The sequence below is a fragment of the Carcharodon carcharias genome, chromosome 1, assembly GCF_017639515.1.
Source record: "Carcharodon carcharias isolate sCarCar2 chromosome 1, sCarCar2.pri, whole genome shotgun sequence".
In the NCBI taxonomy this organism is placed as follows: domain Eukaryota; kingdom Metazoa; phylum Chordata; class Chondrichthyes; order Lamniformes; family Lamnidae; genus Carcharodon; species Carcharodon carcharias.
Window position 1 is genome coordinate 153,843,520 of NC_054467.1, and position 25,052 is coordinate 153,868,571.

The window sequence follows — 25,052 nt, forward strand, 5'->3', positions numbered from 1 at the left end:
TACACGCACTCTGACTCTGAGGAAGAAGGCTTGCCATATGTGGTTGATTCTTAAATGACCTCTAAACAAGAGCAATAAGGGATGGGCAATAAATGCTGGCCTAGCCAGCGACACTCACATCCCATGAACAAATAAAAAAATATATATATTTTGCCCATCAGGCAGTTAAGTGGACAGTGACAGGCCTTCCTCCAGACTAAAAACCCCAGAAGATAAAATCCCATCCACCAAGGGCTGCCGGCGAATCAGAGGCTGGCAACTCTTGCACTCAGCAGTGTCATGGAGGAGACCATGGCTGCTGTTGGAACAACAACCATGTCCCCCATAACCCCAGCCGCCCCCCCCCCCCCCACCCCCCCACCCCCACACCCAGAGTCCCAGGATGGAGGAGTGACCCAGAAAAGGTAAGTGCTGTTAGGAGGAGGGGTATCTCTCAGGGTGGGGATTGAGGGGAGCCTTGGGGATTGGCAGCAAGGGAAGGTGAGTGGCTGTCAGCGACTACCTCCCTGCCCCATGTCCATGCCCTTGATCATGCACAGATTAGTGCAGTCCATGGGACTACCATCCCACACCATCTGATATGCAGTCCGCACAGTTTTGCCAAGCATGCAGGCTGCATGTCAGCAGGCCAGCCTGGAGCTGGGAAGATTGCAGCAGAGGCAGGAAGAGGCCTTCCCGTGGTTATTAAATGGCCATTTAAGGGACTCAAGTGGCGGCAAGGTAGGAAGGCCTTCCCGCACAGAACTCACTTCCAGTGGAGGTGGGAGGGCTTAGGGTATCCGCCCCAATGCCAATCCACCAAATTTTCAGCCCCCCACTCCAGTTCCTTCCTCACTTCCTGTAGGGCTAGAAGATTCAGGGCACAAATTGGGAACTCCACTCAAAGCATTTCTACTTCTCAATGATTGCACTTCCAGAAAATGCCTAGCATGCTGCCTCCTTGCCCGATGACCAATGACTGCGGTCAAGACCTGCATGGAGTTATTTGTTTGTCACGACTGATATTCCATGTAGTTGTCCCTGCAAAGGTGCCAATGGAGCACTGTATGGCAGGGCCCTCACAGCCTCCAACATCCAGATGTCATCAGCCAAGAGCATAGTAACAGTTCTCAGCGAACTATCATACTTTCCTAATATTATTGTGCGATACTTTAAAGCAGGCTTATGTTTGTGTATGTGTATGCTTCTGTGTGTGGCTAATTTAATTAAACTAGAGATGATTAGACTGCAAGGTTTAAATTATCAAATGAGTTAGGTTTAAAACAGGCATTTGAAATGGGGGTGAGTAAACCAAGGTGAGGTCTCAGCAGAGACAGTGTGAATTAAATTTGCATTTTTAGATAAAGGTGCTTGATATTCAAAGGGAAATGGAAAATGTTCACAACTAGCAAGATAAATAAGGCAAGATTATTACGTTGATTTTTCCTAAAAGTGCTGGGCATAATGAGAACATGAAAGATTTTTATATTCTGGGGAAAGTAACTTCAAAAGGCAAGTGGAAACAATAGGACTTACAGATCAAAAAGGGAGAAATATATTGAAAGAAGGATGGAAGGCTGTGTGACAGATCTTGAAAGCCGCAGTGTGTGAAACAGACTGGTAGGAAAAGCCTCCAGCCACTCTGCAGATGTTTGCTGTTCCTGTAACCAAAGTTGTGTTAAAAGCCCTTGGAAGTCCATTGTCCATTGGCTGCTTGTAGTAATATTGCTGGATGACTTTAAGGGCAGAATTTTACGCAACATGGGCGGGTGTACGCCTGACCCAATCGGGTATTATATCGCGTGAGATGACATTGGGCAAGCGTCCTGACGTCATCCCGCATGCATGCAATCTTCACGTCAGTGGATGCGGGCAGGTGTCGGAGCCATGCCTGTCATCAATTAAGAGGCCGCTAAGACCATTAAAAACCAATTGATCCTAATTTTATGTTGCTCATGCAATTTTGGGCTCATCGCACAGGCAAAATGGGCAGGCAGGCAGCCACTTTTTGCAAAACCTCAGCGAAGGATGGGATAAAAAGGGTCAGCAGCATCGCCATTGTGAGTAGTGAAGAGTTTAGGAGATAGTTTGCTATCCCAACAATTTGCCCCTGTCCGTCCCTTCCTGACCACTCGGAAGATCCATTTCACCCTGGACAGGCTTTAATTGGCCAACGTGAAATTGCGGTTGCAGGCTGATCGTGGTCGGGAGCCTGTTTCCCGACTGCTCCCGGGACTGCCAATCGCATTGCTCATGCTCGCCAAGGGTAAAATTCAGGCCTATAAATTTGGAATCTATTTTGACTGTCACTTTAAAAGGGGTATGTAGTTGGGAGTGTGGTTAAGTAGAAATTTTAAGAGCTGCTATAACTGTGTAACTGTAATCTTGGGCTGAATTTTACGTTGAGCAGGCGGACACTTGCCCGACCCAATTGGGTGTGAAATCACGCGAGATGACATCAGGCAATGTCCTGATATTCAAATTCATGCAATATTTCGCTCAGCGGGCACACACGAAATTCAGAAGCTCACCTGCCAACAATTAAGGGGGCAATTTAGCCCATTAATGGTGTATTTGCTGCTATTTTCCATTGCCTGTCCAATCTTACAGTGGGTGGTCAGGCGTAACAGCCAGGCAGCCTTTACATTTTTCATGAAACCTCATCCAAGGGCGGGATGAGGTTTCCATGTGAAATAAAATAAAAATAAAAATCTGCGGGCGGCGTTTTTACCATTTATATTTTCATGTGCCTGATTGTGATGCTGGGACATTTTTTTCTGCTTTTTAAAACTTTATTGGAGCATTTTCGGATCTGCAGCTACCTGAGGCGGCTCTCTGCCTTCAGGGAGCTTTCGCTCAGCACTCGCCCATATTGACATCATCGCCCACCCTCCTCCCGCCCCACCCCGGCAGCACTGAGCTTTTCTGTGTGCGCTTCACGCTGGCTGACTGTTAATTGGCCAGCCAGCGAGAAATCGCGGTCGGGGGCCGATTGTTGTTGGCGTGCCATTTCTCAGCCGATCCCAATCCTGCCAATCGCCCCTGCACGCCGAACTAAAAATTCAAGCCCTTGTGTGTGTTTCAGTTTCTTTCTTCTTTTGTTAATGAATGTTTTAATTTAATCTTTAAAACCTCTAAAGTTCGTAGTGGACTCATTATTCCTGACTTTAGAGCACATGCCTTCTTGTAATAAATATGAAATGCAAAATCATCGTGCTAGCGTGGCCAAGTTTCCCTTGTGGATTTGGTCAGCCTGGCAAATACCACCAGCCTAAATACCACATCATAACACAGTCCAAACAGGATTCTGAGCACCTGCCTCTACCTCTGCTAAAGCTACAGGAGTCATGCCACATAGGAACAGTAGGAAGAGGGAGAATAAAGTATTGTAGTTCAACAAGGTTGTGGAAATAGGTGTTTGACTGAATGCAATTTTTTTTATTCTTTCACGGGATGTGGATGTCGCTGGCTAGGCCAGAATTTATTGCCCATCCCTAAGAAGGTGATGGTGAGCTACCTTTTTGAACCACTACAGCCCATCTGGTGCAGGTACACTCACAACACTATTAGGAAGGGAATTCCAGGATTTTGACCAAGCGACAGTGAAGGAATGGTAATATAGTTCCAAGTCAGGATGGTCAGTGACTTGGAGGGGTTCTTGCAGATGGTGGTTCTCCCCCATCTATCTGCTGCCTTTGTCCTTCTAGATGGTAGAAGTCGTGGGTATTGAAGGTGCTGTCGAAGAAGCCTTGGTGAGTTGCTGCAATGCATCTTGTAGATGGCACACACTGCTTCCACTGTGCGCTGATGGTGGAGGGACTGAATGTTTAAGCTGGTGACTAGAGTGCCAGTCAAGTGGGCTGCTTTGTCCTGGATGGGGCCAAGCTTCTTAAGTGTTGTTGGAGCTGAACTCATCCAGATAAGTGCAGAATATTCCTTCACACTCCTGACTTGTGTTTTGTAGATGGGGTGGACAGGCTTTGCGGAGTCAGGAAGCGAATTGCTTGCCACAGAATTCCCAGCCTCTGGCCTCTCTTTTAGCTACAATATTTATATGGCAGGTGCAGTTCAGTTTATAGTCAATGGTTACCCCTAGGATGTTTTTAGTTTTAAGTTTGCTTTGTTTACTAGAATGACGCTAAATGTATTACTTTGCATCACTTGCCCATGTTGCCCATTCTGGGTTGTTATTGCTTATCAGTTGCTTTTCAGTTGCTTATTGATGAATGGAAAAACACAAACTGATGAGGACTAAAGGGGGTGATGTGCAGTGAGTGGATGGTTGATCACAGGACAGCTTTGTGTCAGGGGATTTGTGTCAAGTGGGAAGGACGGCTATTGGGTGTGCTAGTTACACCAGCCCTGTGGTAGTGATTGACTGAGCATTACAGTTATATGGTAATCGCTGGCAACCCAGACAGCAATGTGAGTGACTGGTGCTGGTTTGGGGTTACTATCATCATTTGCCTCCTCTTAATTAGATTCATCCGCTGATGCTGTGTGCTCAACACCTTGTTTCCTCCTTCAGTTCCAATCTTTACTGCTGTGCAATGTTCTGTAGAATGAAGCCATGTCATGATCACTCTGGAGAGCCTTGCTGGAGAGCACTGAAAGATATCTCCAGATCTGTCCAGGCACCTGAAAGAAAGAAGGAAAGATATATTGTTATATAGCACTTTTCACAATCTCAGAGAGTCCCAAAGTGATTTCCAGCCAATGGAGTATTTTTGAAGTGTAGCACACAGTTGTAATGTGGGAAATGTGGCAGCTAATTTACAGATAGCAAGCTCAAACAGTAATATAATGATGGCCAGATAATCAAGGTTTTTGTTGATTGAATAATAAATATTGGACAGAGAACCAAGGAGAATACCCCTGCTCTTCTTTGAAATAATATCAAGGGATGTTCCACATCTTCTGATAGGGCCTCAGTTTAGCATCTCATCTGAAAGATGTCACCCATTCAGTGCAGCACTCTTTCGTACTACACCTGAGTGTAAGTTTAGATTTTGGGCTCAAGCATCTGCAGTGGGATTCAATCCCACTCAATTCAATCTGACTCAGAGGTGAGAGTTAGCATGTTAGCACATCTGGAGGAGTGCCAATCACTTGTTCAATGACACATCTGGTGGTCATATATTGTTGTTGTATTGCCTTATGTCTTCATTAGTGTTTTTTTTACTTCAGTCAGTAACCAAGTTTGAAAGTGATATCCTTTGTCTCCTAGCAGCTAGCCTGTTTGCAGGTCCAAAAAAATCAGGGAGCTTAGACTGTGGCGCATGAAAAATCTGAAACACATCTGTATTAAGATTTTCTTGTGGTTGTTTACCAGCTAATGAAGTGGAACCCCTTATGGTTTAAGAATACTCTTGGTTGAGCTGGGAGTGCGTAGATAGCCACATGTGAGCAGTTAATGTCACCCCCTGTAGGAAGCCAGTTAGTGACACAAATCTGAGTTTTCGCTCATTCAGACTAATATCAGCACATAATTGTCGGTCCACCAGTCACTGTACAACCACCTGGAATATCCTGGACATGTCTCTTGTAGCAACCTGGAAGTAACTGGAGGCAAAAAAATTGAGTGTGGTAGTCGCTTTCACAAGGTCTAGAAAGCAGGAAGCTGCAGATGAATCCTACCACCTGATGTGACAATCTCAGCATTCAGAAGCACTGGTCTTCTGAAGACTGGAGGGCACTGTGCTCCAGCTTCTGCAGACTGTTACACAGTGAATGGCTCTTGCTCAACCCCTTTGCCACTTCCTGCTCGGCTGCTCCTCGCCTCCTTGATGACATAGCAAACTGCTGCCGCTGATGGTAATCTTGTTCTTCAAATGAGGTCCAATCTAAGGCAGTGTTGGTGATTTTGATCTTAACAAAAGTATCTCAAAAACTCTTTCCCAATTGGAGATAACAAATCATCTGTGAGAACTGTAGTACTTATTGATGTCAGTATGCATGATTTAAATGAACCCAAAGAATTATTGTTCAATCTTCTCACCTTGATTTCATTGGTGAGTTTCCCCAGGAAACCTATGAATGTGAAGTTACATTCAAATACCAGTCAAAATCTAGTCAAAAGTGGCTTATTCACAGACAAACCGATATTTTTACCAACTCTCTCCAGTCCAAACTTATTTGCTCTAGACTAGTAAAACTGTCTCCATCCCCATGATTGTATGAAATCTGAGTTCTATGATTGAATCTGTGTTTCATACACAGCAGAATAACAGTCTTACCTGTAGATTGAATATTAAATACAATTGCTTATGGTAATACAAATTGCAAATGCAAGTATATTTAGTTCACAAAGGTAAGTTGACTTGGTTAAGTCTGCTCCTCGATAACAGCTTAATCTGTGTTTCAATCATTATATGGTGGCACAATAGACATAAGGCTAACTAACCATGTGCTCTGTTAGTTTGAGTTAATTATGCTAAAATTAAAATTAGCCTAAAATAATCATTTTGCAGCAAGTGTTCAATGGGAAATAACAATGGGTTATATTTTATTCTATTTTTTTTCAATTTAGTAGTTGTAGTAATTGTAAGTAAAACCTTTCACACTGTTATGGGAATCACGTACAGATTCTCCTATACAGAAGAATCAGCCTTAAGCGCAGGTAATCTTAGGCATGGAGCTTTCTAGCCCTGGTCTTGGTACAAGAATGTAGCTTCCAGCAAGAGCTCTGTAAATAAAGATTACTGTCTTAACAAGAAACCTGCCTGGTACTCCAACTTTGTTACAATTGGCAACAAGGATAAATTGCTCTGACGCTCTTGAATGTGAGAATTTCAATTTTTAGGGAAGAAAGGAAAGTATACTCACCAGACATGCCTCTCTTCAGCAGAATTGACCTGTACGACTCATCCAGCGAGGACTGGAATCAGTACATATAGCGCCTAATTTTCTACTCTCTGACGAACAAAATAAAAGCGGAGGAGAAACAGAAAGAAATTCTCCTAAGTCTCTGCAGGAGCAAAACATATAAACCAATCCATAGTCTGACGGCTCCAAATGTGCCAAGTTCCAAATTCTTCAGTGAGCTAGTAGACCTTGTGAAGACACATTTTCAGCCTAAACTATTGGTGATCATGCAATGGTTCAAGTTTACTTCTCGAGTAAGGGTCCCTGGTGAGTCAATCGCAATGTACATCATGAGGTTAAAACTGTTAATGGAGCACTGTGACTTCGGAGATACTCTAAACCACATATTGCGAGATCATTTGGTTTGCGGCATGCACAACGACGCCATTCAGCACTGTTTACTTGCAGAAGTTAATATAGACCTGAAGCACGCCATGGAGATAGTGCTAGCAATGGAGAATACTGAGAGGGACTCATAAGGCTTTTCAGAGTGTGCGCTGTTCTGCAGCTAGGGCGGGAACCTGCTGCCGGGCGTGGCGCAAAAGCCAGGGACGAAACCACAAAGCGGGCCACAGTCCCCACCGCTCAAAAAACAAAAAGAAATACTGGAAGCAGCTCACCAGTAATTCAAAAATTTAAGTGTTACCAATGTGGGGATAATCATGTACTGGAAACCTGTAGATTTAAAGAGGCGGAGTGCCACTACTGTCACAAAAATGGGCATGTTGTAAATCAATGCAGATTGAGATCAAGACAGCCATTCAGACAGCAGGCCAAGTTAGGGGGTGGCAATGGCGTAGTGGTATTGACGCTGGACTAGTGATCCAGTGACCTAGGATAATATTCTGGGGACCTGGGTTCGAATCCCACCACAGTAGATGGTAGAACTTGAATTCAATAAAACTCTGGAATTAAAAGTCTAATGATGACCACGAAATTGTTGTAAAAATCCATCTGGTTCACTAATGTCCTTTAGGGAATGAAATCTGCTGTCTTTACCTGGTCTGGCCTACATGTGACTCCAAAGGCGAAGGTGGATAATGTACCATTTGGAGGGGTTAGGAATATTCCAGCCAGTCCAATTTTCAGAATAGGATGCACCCATAGACCTTGTGATGAAACCAGATCAAACCATTCGCATCTGCGGAGATTATAAATCAACTGTGAACAAGGCTGCTAAATTAGACAAATGCCCAATCCCAAGTTTGAAGATCTGTACACTAAACTTGCAGGAGGAAGATCCCACACTGAACTGGACATGAGCCATGCATACCAACAGCTAGAGCTGGACAACACATCAAAAGGGCATGTCACCATAAACACTAATAAGGGCCTGTACCAATATACATACCTACCCTTTGGTGTGTTATCTGTCTTTGCGATTTTCCAAAGAACCATGGAAGTCTACTACAAGGACTTCCCGGAGTTATAATGTATCTGGATGGCGTCCTGATTACAGGATCAGTGGAAGCAGAACAGAAGAGGTTCCACAGAGATTTTTGGAGGCTGGCATACATTTGACAAAAGAGAAGTACACTTTCCAAGTGACTGAAGTCACGTATATAAGTCATCGAGTGGATGCCCAAGGGTTGCATCTATTAGAGGAGAAAGTCAGGGCATCAAGTGCCCTCTCCTACCAGTGTCACTGAGCTCAAGACCTTTTCGGGCATTGTAAATTATTATGGTCACTTTGTGCCTGATCTATCTAAAGTGTTAGCCCTTTTACAATTATTAATGAAGAAGAATCACAGAAGGTCCTGGCAGGCACAGCAAGAGGAAGCCTTCACAAAAATCAAGAAGCTTTTACACTCGTCATGTCTGCTAGTGCACTATGACCCATCAAAGGAATTAATACTCACTTGTGATGCATCTCCCTACGGAGTGGGAGTGGTATTGCCACACAAGATGGAGGATGGACCTGAAAGGCCAATAGGATATGTCTCCAGAACACTGTCTGCAGCCGAGAAAGATTACTCACAAATTGAAAAGGAAGGCTTATCCTTCATGTCAGGAGTAAAGAAGTTCCATCAATAATTGCATGTTCGACACTTCACCATAGTGCAAGATCAGAAGCCACTGTCAGTTTTGTTTAGTGAAAATAAAGCTATCCTACCGATAACCTCTGCTAGAATTCAAAAATGGGTTTTAATTTTGTTGGCATATGAATACACTTTTATGTGCTGTCTGGGTAAGCATATAGCAATTCAGATGACCTCAATTGTCTTCCTTTGCCAGATAGCATTACACATGCTCCAGTACCTCAAGAGGCTGTAATTGTGCTGAATTTCCTGGACTCCTCACTGGTCTGTGCGAAATAGGTAAAGGATTGGACAAACCGGGATCAAATTTTGTCAAAACTCTGAGAACAGGTGTTGCAAGGATGGTCAAATGCACAAGTCTCTGAAGAATGAAACCCATTCTATGCTCGTAAATCTGAATTAATTTGTCAAAATGGCATCTTGTTATGGGGAACAAGAGTTACCACACCTTCACAAGGAAGACAACCACTATTGACAGAGTTTCATAGTGCGCATCCTGGTATTTCGAAAATGAAGATGCTCGCATGAAGTTATACCTGGTGGCCAGGTAATGACAGTGATATAGAAAAAATGGTGAAACACTGTCTCCAGTGTCAGCAACAGCAGAAGTTTCAGTTTCAATTCCACTGCATCCGTGGGAGTTGCCTGGTCGACCCTAGGTTAGACTACATATAGACTAGGTAGATCCATTTTTAGATACCATGTTTTTACTGATGATCAGTGTGCATTCAAAGTGAAATCACCTATTAACTATTGAAAAGCTGCACCAATGTTTTAGGGTACATGGCCTACCAGATGTTATTGCGTCAGATAATGTCACTGCTTTCACTAGTACGGAATTCCTGACATTCATGAACCTAAATGGGATTAAAAATTGCATAACAGCACTGTATCATCCCTCATCCAATGAGTTAGCAGAAAAAGCAGTACAAACCTTTAAACAGGCATGAAGAAACTATTCAAAGGAATGTTAGAAACATGAATTTCAAGATTTATTTTCAAATATCGCACAACTCCTGATACAACCAAGGGTTCAACATGGTCAGAATAGCTAATGAAACGCTGCCTTTGTACAAAATAGAGCCTAGTTTTCCCTAATTTAGAGAGGAATGTGGAGAAGATCCCGAGTAGTCAGAAAGTGAATCGTCATGTTCACAGTAAAGATAGAAAATTTACCGTGGGAGAGACAGTTTTTGTGGGAACGTTTACAACTGGACCGAGATGGATTCCTGGTATAATGGTCTCTGAAACAGGAACTTTATCATTCCGAGTGGAAATGGAAAACAGGATTGTTAGGAAACATGTGGATCATATCAGAAGTAGAGACACACTCCAACAACCAGTTACTCCACCTGAAATTGAAATCGCACTTTTGATTCCTGAGGTGCCAGATCGACAAAGAATAGACATACCCGATGTCTCCATTGAAGTAAATAATTCTGAACTGCCATTGTCTGAGGATGTCCCTGATGCTGCAGCTCCTGGTCAAGTTGATTCAATGGAAGAATCTCAAGGTGTAGAGTTGCATCGCTCTACCCAAATCACAAAACCACTCAAAGGCTAAATCTATAATTGCATGAAAGGTATTTATCTGTAGATGATATAAGACCATAAACTACAAGACGTAGGAGCACAAGTAGGCCATTCAGGCTATCGAGTCTGCTCCACCATTCAATAAGATCATGGCTGATATGATAATCCTCAATTCCACTGTCCTGCCTATCCCCCATAACCCTTGATTCCCTTACTGATTAAAAACCTGTTTATCTCAGCCTTGAATATACTTAACGACCCAGCTTCAACAGCCCTCTGTGGTAAAGAATTCCACACATTCACTACCCTCTGAGAGAAGAAATTCTTCCTCATCTCTGTTTTAAATGGGCGACCCCTTACTCTGAGATTATGTCCTCTGGTCCTAGACTCTCCCACAAGAGGAAACAACCTCTCAGCATCTACCCTGCCAAACACCCGAAGAACTTTATATGTTTCAATAAGGTCGCCTCTCATTCGTCTAAACTCCAGTGAGTATAGGCCCAACCTACTCAACCTCTCCTCATAAGAAAATCCCTCCATACCCAGGATCAACCTAGTGAACCTTCTCTGGACTGCCTCTGATGCCAGTATATCTTTCCTTAGATAAGGGGACCAAAACTGTTCACAGTATTTTAGGTGTCGTCTAACAAGTGCCTTGGATAGTTTTAGCAAGACTTCCCTATTTTTTACTCCATTCCCTTTGAAATAAAGGCCAATATTCAATTTGCCTTCCCTATTACTTGCTGAACTTGTATGTTAGCTTTTTGGGATTCATGCACGAGGGCCTCTAAATCCCCCTGAGCTGCAGCTTTCTTCAGTCTTTCTCCATTTAAATAATATTCAGCTCCTCTATTCTTCCTGCCAAAGTGCATAACTTCACACTTTCCCACATTATATTCCATCTGCCACGTTTTTGCCCACTCACTTAACCTGTCTATACCCCTCTGTAGACTCTTTGTGTCATCCTCACCACTTGCCTTCCAACCTATTTTTGTGGCATCTGCAAACTTGATGATAGTACATTCATTTCCCTCATCCAAGTCATTAATATATATTGTAAATAATCATGGCCCCAGCACTGATCCCTGTGGCACTCCACTAGTTACAGGTTGCCATCCTGAAAATGCCCCCCTTATTCTAACTTTTTGTCTTCTATTAGTTAGCCAATCTTCTGCCCTGCTAATATACCACCCCAACAGCATGGGCTCTTACCTTATTAAATAGCCTTATGTACGGTGCCTTATTGAAGGCCTTTTGGGAATTCAGATATATTACATCTGCTGGTTCCCCTTTATCTATCCTGCTTGTTACCTCCTCAAAGAATTCTAATAAATTTTTCAGGCATTATTATGGGTTAATAAGAGTGGTAAAACAAAATTAAAGGGAGAGGAATGTAGTAACTGTAAGTAAAACCTTTCATACTGTTATGGGTATCATGTGACTAAACAGATGAATCAGCCTTAGGTGTGGGTAACCTTGAGGGCGGAGCTTTCTAGCCTTGGTCTCGGTACAAGCATTTATCTTCATCAGGAACTCTGTAAATAAAGTTTACTTTTTCTTCCAAGAAACCTGCCCGGTAATCCAAGTTTATTACAAAAGCCTATTTAGAAAATAGGCTTGAGTATAAGCAGTGAACATGTAGTATGTATTTGAATACCTTTTAGCTAATATTAACCTTCAAAACTGCAGCTCATTATGTTTTAATCCATCTTTACAAATATGTAAAGGTCGCAAGCTAGGATATCTGATCCACATATGAATGGATATGTTTATTGTCGTAGTGACTTAAATCATAAACATTGGATATGAACCATATACTCACGTAAAGTAACTGTAAATTTATGAACATGATGAAATCCAGCTACATTAAAACTGTTAAAAATGTGTTTCTTTCTCAAATGCAACACTAAAAGGCTGTGGTAGTGATTTAACAAAGTTTGTAAAGTGCAAATAATAAATCAGAGGACTGTGCAAATTCCAATGCTAAATTAGAACTCATCTATAATAGGTCCCTTGAGATGAACTTGGAGGACAAAAATCTGAATTTAGAACAGATTCAAAGTAGCCTGATTTTTCAGCAGTGTATATGTTCACAGTCACTTAACGTGTTTTCTTTTCTTCATATTCAGCTATAAGGTGATTTTTTTTTCTGTTATATAATGTAATCTAGCTGTGAATGTGTTTGGAGCTTAAAGCTAATGGGCTGAGGAATATAAGTCCAATATGATCTCAGGCAGTCTAGAGGGAATGAAAGTATTTTCAATTCATTTGAAGAGTTCTGAGTCACTCTATTTCATGCTATAGTGTAAATGTACCATGGCAAGTCTGGATTGAATAGAAGCCTAGCAATGAACAACAAACAAAGTTGGATGGGATGCAGAATAAGATCATAAAACATAGGAGCAGAAATTAGGCCATTTGGCCCATCGAGCCTGCTCTGCCATTCAATCATGGCTGATAAGTTTCTCAACCCCATTCTCCCGCCTTCTCCCGGTAACCTTTGATCCTCTTACCAATCAAGAACCTATCTATCTCGGTCTTAAATACACTCAATGACCTGGCCTCCACAGCCTTCTGTGGCAATGAATTCCATAGATTCACCACTCCCTGGCTAAAGAAGTTTCTCCTCATCTCTGTTCTAAAAGGTCTTCCCTTTACTCTGAGGCTGTGCCCTCGGGTCCTAGTCTCTCCTATTAATGAATATTTTCCCTACATCCACTCTATCCAGGCCTTTCAGTATTCTGTAAGTTTCAATCAGATCCCCCCTCATCCTTCTAAACTCCATCGAGTATAGACCCAGAGTCCTCAAACGTTCCTCATACATTAAGCCTTTCTTTCCTGGGATTGTTCTCGTGAACCTCCTCTGGACCCTCTCCAGGGCCAGCACATCCTTCCTGAGATACAGGGCCCAAAATTGCTTACAATATTCTAAATGTAGTCTGACCAGAGCCTTATAAAGCCTCAGCAGCACATCCCTGCTTTTATATTCTAGTCCTCTCGAAATAAATGTCAACATTGCATTTGCCTTCCTAATTACTAACTCAACTTGCAAGTTAACCTTAAGATAATCCTGAACTAGGACTCCCAAGTCCCTTTGCACTCCAGATTTCTGAATTCTCTCCCCATTTAGAAAATAGTCTATGTCTCTATACTTCCTACCAAAGTGCATGACCTCACACTTCCCCTCATTCCATCTGCCACTTATTTGCCCATTCTCCTAACCTGTCCAAATCCTTCTGCAGCCTCCTCAATACTACCTGATCCTTCACCTATCTTTGTACCATCTGCAAACTTAGCCAGGATGCCCTCAGTTCCTTCATCTAGATCATTAATGCATAAAATGAAAAGTTTTGGTCCCAACACTGACCCCTGTGGAACTCCATTAGTCACCAGCCACCATCCTGAGAAGGACCCCCTTATCCCCACTCTCTGCCTCCTGCCAGACAGCCAATCTTCTATCCATGCTAGTACCTTGCCTCTAACACCATGGGCTCTTATCTTACTGAGCAGCCTCCTGTCCGGCACCTTGTCAAAGGCCTTCTGGAAGTCCAAGTAGACAACATCCATTGGATCTCCTTTGTCTAACCTACTCGTTACCTCCTCAAAGAATTTCAACAGATTTGTCAGGCATGACCTCGCCTTGATGAAACCATGCTGACTTTGCCCTATTTCACCATGCATTTCCAAGTATTCTGAAATCTCATCCTTAATAATGGACTCTAAAATCTTACCAATGACCGAGATCAGGCTAATCGGCCTGTAATTTCCCATCTTTTGCCTCATTCCCTTCTTATACAGGGGGGTTACATTAACGATTTTCCAGTCCTCTGGAACCCTCCCTGACTCGAATGATTCCTGAAAGATCATCACTAACGCCTCCACTATTTCTTCAGCTATCTCCTTCAGAACTCTGGGGTGTAATCCATCTGGTCCAGGTGATTTATCCACCTTCAGACCTCTCAGTTTTCCTAGCACCTTCTCCTTGGTAACGGCCACCATACTCAACTCTGCCCCCCCGACTCTCTTGAACTTTGGGGTTGTTACTTGTGTCTTCCACCGTGAAGACTGACGCAAAGTACCTATTCAGTTCCTCCGCCATTTCTTTGTACCCCACTACTACTTCTCCAGCGTCATTTTCCAGCAGCCCAATGTCCACTTTTGCCTCTCTCTTACCCATTATATATCTAAAAAATACTCTTGCTAATCTTCTTTTATATTACTGGCTAGTTTACCCTCATATTTAATCTTCTCCCTCCTTATTTCGTTTTTAGTTGTCCTTTGTTGGTCTTTGTAGGCTTCCCAATCCTCTGGTTTCCCACTGCTCTTTGCCGCATTGTATGCTTTCTCTTTAGCTTTTATGCTGTCCCTGACGTCCCTTGTCAGCCGTGGTTGCCTTGTTCTCCCTTTAGTATGTTTTTTCTTCCTAGGGATGAATTTTTGATGTGTCTCCCAAGTTACTCCCAGAAATTCCTGCCATTGCTGTTGCACTGTCTTTCCTGTTAGGCTCATCTCCCAGTCAATTCTGGCCTGGTCCTCCCTCATGTCTCTGTAGTTGCCTTTATTCAACTGTAATACCGTTACATCTGATTCCAGCTTTTTCCTCTCAACTTGCAGGGTAAATTCTATCATATTATGGTTACTTCCTCCTAAGAGATCCTTCACCTTAAGCTCCCTTATCAAATCTGCCTCATTACACATCACTAAATTTAGAATTGCCTGTTCCATAGTGGGCTCCACCACAAGCTACTCCAAAAAGCCAGAAGATAGAAGTAGAATCACACCAAATTATATGCACAATTGGGCTGTGCAAGTATGACAGGCCTGGCTAGAACAGACACATTTTTGATCAATTAATAATCAATACTTCAAAGAAGCAATTGCTAATTTTAAAATTGGAATAGCCAGTATTATGAAAAGGTCTAAGGGTATTAACATGTAGATGAAAAAGGAAGTATTCATATTCTGCTAGCAAACTGCAAGTGCCCCCTACAGGTCAATCCTGGGGCTGCACACTCAGAGAGCATGCCATGTGCTGGAAGTTTGCTGGTGAAGACAGGCAGTAACTAGAAATGGTCTAAATCTAGAAGTGGTGCTTCTAAACATGGCCTTGTGATAATTATTCTGTTTAAGAGATCACTTTTTTCAAAGTAAAACTACCCTTAACATTGTAAGCAACATGACGCAACTCCCGCCATTTACAAAGCAATGTTTAATCATCAAAATCTTTAAGCAATCCGATACATAAAGATATTGGTGATCAGGGATCACTGTAAATAGTAGGAGTAGAAAACCATACATTAGATACAATGAGTACCACTTTTTTCTCTGGTATATGAGCAGAGGATTGAATTAACCCCGGAGCAGAGTACAGTAACATTTAACAGATGTACCTTATTTAATGCAATCAGCTAGGGAAAATAACGTTGGCTTGTTTTTTATTCTATTTGAAAGTTCACTCCTAAAGAATGAGAACTATCTGTACTCGTTCAGTATAAGGCTACTCTCGCCTGAATTAAGCTATCAATTTTAATTTTAAAATAGTACAGATTAGATCTCTTTGTTCAATTATTTGCTCATCAGTGAGGGAGTCATTTAACAAAACTGGTTCTTTTAAAATGTAAGAATATATATTTTATTTAATTACATTGGGTCTGATTTGTAAAATGTCAGACCTAGTATTGACTGCCCGAGAGTATTCTTAGCTTTCACTGCCCACAATCACAGTTAAATCTAAAAATAACTATACATTGGTTTATTAAGATAAGCATTTTGAGGGTGTCTGTCACAATCCAGATTTCAAACTTCAGAATTGCACTCTGGATACTACACAGTATAAAAGGTTGACAGATTACAAATGAATAATCTTTTTTAAAAGTTTACACAAAAGAGAAAGAAACTCAGTTATCTCACTGTGTTTTCTGACCTTGAAATAATAGAGAGGCTGTTGAGATAACAAAGAGAAATGGATGTGGTGGTGTAGCGAAAATGTCACTGGGCTAGTAATCCCAAGGCCCAGCTAATACTCTGGGGACGCAGGTTTGAATCCCACCACCCCCCAACTCCTTCAGCCATGTTAGCTGGTGGAATTTATATTGAGTTAAGAAATCTGGGATTTAAAAAAAGGCTAGTCTTGCTAATAGTAACCTAGAAACCATTGTTAATGGTCGTAAAAGCCCACCTGGTTGACTAATATCCTTTATGGAAGGAAATCTTTATCCGGTCTAGCTGATATGTGACTCCAGACCTACAGCAATGTGGTTGAATCTGAAATGGCAGAGCAAGTCATTCAGTTGTAGCAAACCACTACAAAGCCTACAAAAAAGATACAGCCAGCCTCGACCAAGGCACCAGAAACAACACCAAACTGAGCCCTGTCGATACTGCAAAGTCCTCCTTACTAACATCTGGGGGCTTGTATCAATATTGGGAGAGCTGTCTCACAGACTAGTCAAGCAACAGCCTGACATAGTCATCCTCACAGAATCATACCTTGCAAACGCACCTGGCACCACCATCACCATCCCTGGGTATATCCTATCAGAGGTGGCACACAATGGTATACAGTCGGGAGGGAGTTGTCCTGGGAGTCCTCAACATCAACTCTAGGCCCCATGAAGTCTTTTGACATCAGTTCAAATATGAGCAGGGTGATCTCCTGCTCATTACCACCTACGGCCACTCACCGCACCTCCCCTCCACCCCACACCCCCCACCATCCCCCCATCCCAGCTAATGAATCAGTTCTCCTCCATGTTGAAAACAACTTGGAGGAAGCACTGAGGGTGGCAAGGGTGCAGAATGTACTCTGGGTGCACAACTTCAATGTCCATCACTAAGAGTGGCTCGGTGGCACCACTACTGACTGAGCTGGCCGACTCCTAAAGGACATAACTGCTAGACTGGGTCTGCGGCAGGTGGCAAGAGAACTAACAAGAGGGATAAACATACTTGACCTCATCTTCACCATCTGCCTGTCACTGATGCATTGGTACGAGTGACCACCACACAGTCCTTGTGGAGGCGAAGTCCCATCTTCACATTGACTATACTCTCTATCATGTTGTGTGGCACTACTGCCATGTTCAATGGGATAAATTTCAAACAGACCTAGCAACTCAAAACTGGTCATTCATGAGGCACTGTGGGCCATCAACGGCAGCAGAATTGTACTCAACCACTATCTGTAAATTCATGAACCAGCATGTTCCCCTCTCTACCATTACCACTAAGGCAGGGGATCAACCCTGGTTCAAGAATCACAGAATCACACAGCGCAGAAGAGGCCCTTCGGCCCATCGAGTCTGCATCAACATGTGAGAAACACCTGACCTACTTACCTAACCCCATTTACCAGCACTTGGCCCATAGCCTTGAATGTTATGACATGCCAAGTGCTCATCCAGGTACTTTTTAAAGGATGTGAGGCAACCCGCATCCACCACCCTCTCAGGCAGTGAATTCCAGACCGTCACCACCCTCTGGGTAAAAAAGTTTTTCCTCACATCCCCCCTAAACCTCCTGCGCTCACCTTGAACTTATGTCCCCTTGTGACTGACCCTTCAACTAAGGGAAACAGCTGCTCCCTATCCACCCTGCCCATGCCCCTCATAATCTTGTACACCTCGATCAGGCCGCCCCTCAGCCTTGGTAACAACTTGGTGAATCTCCTCTGCACCCTCTCCAGTGCAATCACATCCTTCCTATAAGGTGGCGACCAGAACAACACACAGTGCTCCAGCTGTGGCCTCATCAAGGCTCTATACAACTCCAACATGACCTCCCTACTTTTGTAATCTATGCCTCGATTGATAAAGGCAAGTGTCCCATATGCCTTTTTCACCACCCCACTAACATGGCCCTCCGCCTTCAGAGATCTATGGACACACACACCAAGGTCCCTTTGTTCTTCAGAACTTCCTAGTGCCACGCCGTTCATTGAATACATCCTTGTCAAATTACTCCTTCCAAAGTGTATCACCTCACACTTTTCAGGGTTCAATTCCATCTGCCACTTATTTGCCCATTTGACCATCCTGTCTATATTTTCCTGTAACCCAAGACACTCAACCTCACTGTTAACCACCCGGCCAATCTTGTGTCATCCGCAAACTTACTAAACCAACCCCCCCCACCCCCCCACATAGTCATCTATGTCATTCATATAAATGCCGAACAATAGGGGACCGAGCACAGATCCCTGTGGTACGCCACTGGACACTGGCTTCCAGTCATTAAAGCATCTTTCTGTCATCACACTCTGTCTCCTACAACTAAGCCAATTTTGAATCCACCTTATCAAATTATACTGTATCCCGTGTGCATTTGTCTTCTTTATAAGTCTTCCATGTGGGACCTTGGCAAAGGTTTTGCTGAAATCCATATAAACTACATCAACTACACTACCCTCAGCTACACACCTGGTCACCTCCTCAAAAAATTCAGTCAAATTTTCAATGAAAAGTGCAGGAGGGCATGCCAGGAGCAGCACCAGGCATACCTAAAAATGAGGCATCAACCTGATGAAGCTATAAAACAGGACTACTTCCATGCCAAACAGCATAAGCAGCATGCGATTGACAGAGCTAAGCGATCCCACAACCAATGGATCAGATCTAAGCTCTGCAGTCCTGCCACATCCAGTCATGAATGGTGGTGGCCAATTAAACAACACACTGGAGGAGGAGGCTCCACAAATATCCCCATCCTCAATGATGGAGGAGCCCAGCAAATCACCTGCAAGTTCTCCTCCAAGCCACTCACCATCCTGACCTGAAATATATTGTCGTTCTTTTACTATCACTGGGTCAAAATCCTGAAGCTTCCTCCCTAACAGCACTGTAGGTATACCTACACCACATGGGCTGCAGCAGTTCAAGAAGGTGGCTCACTACCACCTTCTCAAGGGCAACAAAAGTTGGTTTGGCCAATGATGTCCACATCCTGTGAAAGAATAATTTTTTTTAAAAATCATCCGCCACCATCCTGGAGATATGGCATAAACAACAACTTGCATTAATATAGCACCTCTAATTGAAAAAAGTTCTAAACAGGAATTAACACCATCACAGTGTGATTTCTGCCAAAGTTACAGTGGGAAATGGGAGTGTTCCCATATAAAACCTATGCCATACTCTCTCCTTATTTCATCACTGTTTAGCTAAAGATTATTCTTAGAACATGAGTGCAAACACAAAAAGAAAAAAAAAATACATAACCTATAAAATTGACAATTGTAGGGAAGACAAAGATGAAACCCTAGAAAGACATTGAGGTGTTGAATGTGACATCAGTCAGGTGTCAACAAAAGTGGTAGTGACACACACTCACTTGCCTAAATTGGATCGTATCAGTGTACATTGACTTGGCAATTATTCAACAGAAGAAAAAGGTTGTTTGTACAGAAAGTAATAGTTTTGTTGAGTGAAGAGTTCCTTTGTTTGATTTTAAAGATGCCAGCTCTCCAAGAAATAATTAACTTAATTGTGCCTTTAAATGTGCAGAAGCACATATTTATGGACTGCATGCATTATCAGCCTAGATTTTCCAGAGATAACTGGAATGGTTTAAATGAATATTTAATTTTACATGAAAACAGATGATTTCTGTTGCATCACTACTCCAAAGAAGATTCAGCTGACAGGTATTTTATCGGTGGTTTTGCACGGATCATCTTATTTATTTTTTTAGCAGGTCAAGTTCAAACTGGACCCATCAGTTTCTAATGCTCCTCTCAAGCCGACGGATTGTGTTTATCTTGTGGCTGCACGCTCTCAATCTGCACTAGTCGTGTGCCAGATGCACTGGCAGCTGCAGGAAGTTGTTTATCTAACCCCTCTGGCCCATACGAGGTGTTAGAAGATGACAAAATGCCGTGTCAGTTCCTCCTTAGGTTTTTTGATAAGTCTGGAAAATTCTGCACTCAGGCACCCAGTAAATGAACTGCAGATGCCCCGCAGATAAAGTTACCACTGCAAGTGACATATCTTAAAGTGATCTTTTCTTATTGCTTCCCTTACCAAAATACCATATTTTTTGACTGCTAAAGATCATCAATTTCTGAAATATTTATCAACAATGACTATACTCATTACACATGCAGTACAGAGTTATACCCAATGTTACTTTAGAAAATGGTTTCTGATTTACAGCTTGAATCTTTTCTGGGAGTTAGTAATTAAGAGGGTACGAAGGCAATTTCTTGGATTCCCAGCAGAATAGAAAGGATCAGATAAGGGGAAATGTGAGGCAGACTAAGATGTGTTTAGATTCCTGTGTATAAATGCCCAGAGCATGGTATGAGGCAAACTGGGGGCACAAGTAACAACTTGGGATTCTTTATAGTTGCAATAACGGAGGCCTGGCTCAAATAAGGAAGAAATGGGCACTAAATGTTCCTGGCTATAAAGTTTTCAGGACAAATAAGGAGGGGAATAAAAAAGGGTGAGATATCACTATTGATCAAAGAGCACTACAAAGGGATAATGTACTTGAGGATTCTAAGACAGAATTTACTCGGTTAGAATGAGGAACAATACAAGAGCTATTATGCTGCTGGATGTAAGCTTTAGGGCACTAAATAGTGGGAAGGAGAGTGAGGAACATGTTTTCAAGTTACAGAAATCTGCAAGAACTTCAGAGCAGTGATAATGGGGAACTCAGCTACTCTATTATGGACTTGGAATATAGCAGTGTAAAGGGCAAAAGGCATCTTATCTTTTTGAAACATATAAGATCCTGAGGGGACTTGACAGAGTGGATGCTGAAAGGATGTTTCTCCATATGGGAGAGACTAGAACTAGGAGACATAGTTTAACAATAAGGGGTCTCCCAGTTAAGATGGAGATTAGGAGAATTTTTTCTCTCAGAGGGTCATGAATCTTTGAAAATCTCTTCCCTGGAGAACAATGGAGGCAGGATCATTGAATATTTTTAAGGCAGAGGTAGATAGATTCTTGACTAACAAGAGAGTCAAAGGATATCAGGTTAGATGGAATGTGGAGTTGAGGTCACATCAAATCAGTCATGATCTTATTGAATGGCAAAGCGGGCTTGGGAGACCGAGTGGCATACTCCAGTTCATAACTCATATGTTCATATGTTTGTAAGTAAGAGGAGAAGGTGTACCTGTAATTGTTACAAGAGAACTTTCATGATCAGTATGTTTCTGGTTCAATGAAAAACAGAGCAATGCTGGATCCAGTTCCAGGGAATAAAGGGGCAAGTGGAGCATGATTCATGTTTCAGTGGGGGATCATTGGGGAAATAGTGATCACAATATCATTAAGTTACAGCAGATTAAGTGTGAGCATATTCAACTGGAGGAGAGCTAATTTCAGTGAGGTGTAAAGGGGACTGACCAAGGTAGATTGGATTCAAAGATTGACAGGTAAATCAATAAACGGACAATGGAAGACCTTCAAAGAGGAGATAGTTTGGGTACAGCTGGACTCATTCCAATGAGGGGACCACAAATCCAAAGCTAAACCTCCATGGATAACCAAAGATATTTGGCAGAATTTTACAGTCCACCACTATGGGGCTTGTAGGTGGCGGAGGGTGGGTGGTGGGGGGGGGAGCTGGGGTGGGGTGAGGGTAGGGTGGGGCGGAGGCATAAATTTCCTGGGTGGCCTTCCCACTGCCCTCCTGTCTGCCCCTGACCTGTCCTCAATTTTATGGGGGTGGGGGGTTAGTGAGCAAGGCCGAGGGTGGCTTGCCTGCCCTTGTCCCAGTTAAGACCCTTCAGTGGCAAATTAATGGCCACTAAGTGCAGCTTCTCATTCAGCTTCAATTTTGAGGCCAGCAGGAAGAGGTCAGTTGGCAGATCACCCTGCTCAAGCCTCAGGCAGGAAGGAAAAGGGGTGCCTCCCTCACTGGTCCCCTTTCCACATCAGGCAGCCAATCCAAGCTCTGTGCACCCCCCCAGCTCCCTCCCACCCCAGTGCTCTGTCCCCATGTGGTCTTGCCATCAGACCCCTCTTCCCCATAGCCATCCATCCTGACCCCAGGCCTCCTCTCCCATCCCTTCTGCGAGTCCCCCACATCCACCTCCTGGCTCTGGCACTTTGATTCTGGGAATTGCTTGTAGTCTCAGCAGTGACCACCACACCGGGTGATTCTGTTGGGACTACAGAGCTGTATACCAGTCAGTCTGGCCAACAGCTCTCTGAAGCAGGACTTCCTCCCAAGTGAGGGGCAGAAATCTCACCTCCATCCAATTAACACTCACAGCATTAATTGGCTGTGGGGCAGCTGGCATCAGCAGGGACGTATTCGTGTTGACTCTTTAGGTGGTGAGGGGGAAACCCTGCCACCTTAAAATCCTGCCCAAGGAGATTAAATTGAAACAAAAAAAGGGGGCTTATCATAAATGCAGTGTTTATAATTCAGTAGTAAAACGAGCTCAATAGAGAGGCAAAGGTGATGTTTGAGAATAGAATTGTGGCTAATATAAAATGGACCAAAAAGATGATTTGTGGAGCCAGAGGGCATGGCTGAGGCACTAAGTTAATACTTTTCATCTGTCTGCATTAAAAAAGGAATGTGAATGCCATAGGAAAGGAGGAGGTAGTGGAGAAGTTGTGGGTAGGATGAAAAAAGATAAAATGTAGGAAGGTCACCCAGCCCAGATTGAGTACATCCTACTTTGCCGAAGGAAGTCATGGTAAGAATTCTGGAGGTTTTGACCACAATCTTTCAATCCTCCTTAGATATGGGAATGGTGCCAAAAGGCTGTAGGATTGCAAGTATTACATCCCTGTTTAAGAATGGAGAGAAAGATAAACCTGATAATTATAGTCAGCCTAGTGTCCATAGTGGAAAAACCTTTAGGCACATCGGTTAAGATTTGTAATGTGTATCTCATTAAGTAAAAGCTTTTTAAGTGTATGTAGACTATGTTCCCATTCTATCCATCACATCCTGACTATTTGAGTTCTCACATTGCCTTTGTCCTTCTAAACAATGGAGGTTGTGGGTTTGGAACGTACTGCTGAAGAAATTATTACTGATATTCGTTATTTTTATTCTAACAATATGCAATACTTTAGAACAGGGGTGTGGAACTATTTTCTTATCACATGCCATTCACACATAGGCAAAATCAGTCATGGACCACACACACATAAAAGCAATTTAATTTAGTTTTTTAGAGAGACTACAGGAATATTTCACTCACTCGCTGTTTTAATGCAATAGCTGAATTTGAATATTATATTGTTAAGTATTATTATAGTAATTTAGCTGACGCTGTTACCCAAAGCAAATTTGTAATGATGATAATAAATGCTATTTTGAAAGTGCTACCATCATAGGTCTATATTTTTAGAAATCTTGCTGCAGGCCGGATGAAATTGAGCAATGAGCCGGATCCAGCCCACGGTCCATAGATTCCTCACTCCTGTTTTAGAATCTAGACACTTCTGTTGGTGCAATAATTGACAGTTAATTGTTGGTTTCTAACAGTTTTGGGGAAAATTCTGCTTGTTAACCAGTGATCATCCATTTTTGCTGCAAGGATGAATTGTATAATCTTATGCCCATGCAGCAGACTGGTCAATGGATATAGAAATAAATAAAATGGATGGTTTAAAGTTAATAAATTATTTAAGTATATTTTAAATGTCTGTATTTCTACAGCATATTGCATGTAGAGGTTTCCTAGAAAAATGCAGGCAACAGAATTTGAGGAATAAACATCAAAATTGTTTATTCAGGACATGAGAGAGATTAATTTCATTATGAAACAGTGAAAAACAGAAAAAAATATATGAGCTGGGACATGCTTATGAATTTTCATAAAAATTTATATTTAATTCATGAAACATTTGTGAAACTCATCCATGGGCAGAAACAAATAGATTCCTGGATTCTAAAGGTGTCAAGGGGTATGGGGAGACCACAGGAGTACAGTGTTGAGATAGAGGATCAGCCATGATCGCATTGAATGGTAGAGCAGGCTCCAAGGGCTGAATGTGACAGAACTTCAAGTATAGTCTGATCAAGATTCAATATAAACCCAAACAGAATGTTTCTGCTTTTTAATTCTAACCTTCAAGAAATTAATCCCAGAACTTTGTTTGCTTTTTTATAGACTTATTAACCTGCGTCACTAGTGATTTGTGCATCTGTATCCCCAGATTCCGGTGTTCCTCTAACTCACTTAGGCAATGATTTTCCCAGTAGAACATGATCTTAATCTTCCTATCAAAATATACCACTTCATACTTCTCTATATTGAAGGTCATTTTCCAATTACACATCCATTCTGCAAGTTTATTAATGTTTTTCTGTTTGATAAAGCCATCCTGGACATTATCGACCATCGTACCATCAAAAGAGGGGTGAAAGGTGAAGCCAGAGGGCTAGAGCCATCCTGGTCATCTTATGTTTTGTGCCTGGCCCAGATAATGACACAAAGGTTTAGATTCCAACTCAAAAACATCACCCACAGTATATTGAATGCAAGAAGAGCTTGTAGAATCGCTGAGGCAGCACTTTGACATCCCATCCTCTGTATTGGAAACTTACAAAATGTCTGCCAACAAAGCCAATGTTTGTGAGCTACACACACCCTGAAGGATATAATTAGTGAGCTTAAGTAGTAGTACTGGATGCGTCACAGTTCACAGTGAAGAAGAG